Genomic DNA, 2,627 nt, shown 5'->3' on the forward strand with positions numbered 1-2,627 from the left:
TATGAGATAAGATAAGGTTTAATCAGTTCTTGAGTAGGTTTAAGGGGAGTCACACACGTAATGCTTAGGGTGGTTTGTGTTCTCATTGTTGTTATTATTGTTCTTTTTATTGTTCATATGATTACAGTGATAACATTAATGGTGTTATTTTGTAATCATATTTTTATTATTGTTATTGTTATTTTTTGTCATTATAATTGTATTATTTTTATTGTTATTAGTTTTTTTATTGTTATAATTGTATTATCTTTATTGTTGTTGTTGTTATTATTATTATTATTATTATTATTATTATTATTATTATTATTATTATTATTATTATTATTATTTTATTATTATTATTTTATCATCATCATCGTTTTGACCATTTTTATTGCATTTTTTTTATTATTTTACTTAATATTTTTATTACTAGTATAATCATTGTTATTGCTGATATTATTGTTATTGTTGTTAGTGCTAGTATTGTTATTATTATTATCATTTTTTGTTATTGTTGTTATTTTCATTGCCATTATTATTGCTATTATTTTTTTATTCATTGATTTATTTTTATTATCATTATCATCATTGTTGTTTTTGTTGTTACTAGGCAATTGTTATTATTGTTGTCATTTTTTTATTCATTTTATCATTATTCATTAATATAATTATTTTTATTGTTATTATTATCATTATGATTATTGTTATTATTGCTATGATTACTAGCGTTATTATTATAATTACATTTGTTAGGAACCAGATGTTACTTAGTACTTGGCTGAAGTAACAACCTTTTTTGATGAATTTCTAATATAGGAATCAGTCATCTGTAAATATGTCATAATTTTGCCATTTTTATGTAAGTGAAGCTTACTTATCATTGATGTATGTTTTTGGTCTTCATTTAGTGTCTTATCGATAGTGAATGTCATAGATTAGACCAAAATCGTCTTGGCTTTGTTTGATATGCATGGATGCGTTGGGGAGGGGAAGGGGGGGAGGCTTTTTTATTGAATGTAGGGAAGGAGGCGGGGCCCTGGGGTGCCCTGGGGTGCCCTGGGGTGCCCTGGGGTGGTCAGTTCGTATGTATTTATATAGATATATGTATTTATTTATATGCTTATATGTGTGTGTGTATGTATGTATGCACACACACACACACACACACACACACACACACACACACACACACACACACACACACACACACACACACACACACACACACACATATGCACACACACACACACACACACATACACACACATACACACACACATACACACACATACACACACACACACGCACACACACACGCACACACACACGCACACACACACGCACACACACACGCACACACACACACACACACACACACACACACACACACACACACACACACACACACACATACACACACACATACACATACACACACACAAACGCACACACAAACACACACGCACACGCCCACATACACACACACACACACCCACACGCCCACATACACACACACACACACACACACACACACACACACACACACATACTCACACATATACACACACAAACGCACACACAAACGCACACACACACGCACACACGCACACACACATACGCACACGCACACACACACGCACACACACACGCACACACACACACACACACACACACACACACACACACACACACACACACACACACACACACACACACACACACACACACACACACACACACACACACACACACACACACATGTATAGATGCGTATTTATGTATAAATATAGACATATAAACCCCCCATCTACCCACAATTAAACAGAGACTCCCCGCGAGCTCTTGGTGGCATCGGCTCGCTAATACCGGGTGTCCTGAGGTGTCTATACCAAGTGGAATGATACAGTAACGCGTTGATAGAGAAGGATTCGAACCCCATTCGAACCCCTCTCAGTCTGGGTGGTTTCCGAAGCGAGTTAGGGTTCGAATCCGCCTTTATACACATTAAGCAGGATAGCTTAATGTGTATAATTTGGCGTCGCTGCGTTTTTCCCTCCAGCCAGTGCGAACCTCGGATACCCAGCTGCTTGTAAGGGTGTTGTTTTAGGGGAGAGGGGGGGTCGGTGAAAGTGTATGGACAGGGGGGCGGCGTCTGGGTAGGTTAGGGGAGTAGGTTCGTGTATGCATGTGTGTATGTGTGTATGTGTGTGTGTGTGTGTGTGTGTGTGTGTGTGTGTGTGTGTGTGTGTGTGTGTGTGTGTGTGTGTGTGTGTTTGCGTTTTGGTGTGCGCGTGCCTTTTTGTTTATGCTTGGTGCTCATATAGGAATTCGGTAACTTATTCCAGTGTCTTATATTGTTCATGTATTTATATTAATGTAATTATATTTTGTATACATATTTCGTGTTATTCGCTTTCTCACTTAGAACCCCACACGTCAAAGCTTGAAATATTTATACATATGTACGTATTTAAGGAAGAAATACTTAAGGAACTAGAAATATTTTCATCAAAGTGATTAAAGTAATAATTTTGCTATTATTGGTAATAGCGATAATGCTAATATTGATAAGTAGCGATAAGGATAATGATGATGGTGATAGGGATGATGCTAACATCACCATCAATAACCCTTCTTCCACACTC

Source organism: Penaeus vannamei, chromosome 20 (assembly GCF_042767895.1).
Source record: "Penaeus vannamei isolate JL-2024 chromosome 20, ASM4276789v1, whole genome shotgun sequence".
Lineage (NCBI taxonomy): Eukaryota > Metazoa > Arthropoda > Malacostraca > Decapoda > Penaeidae > Penaeus > Penaeus vannamei.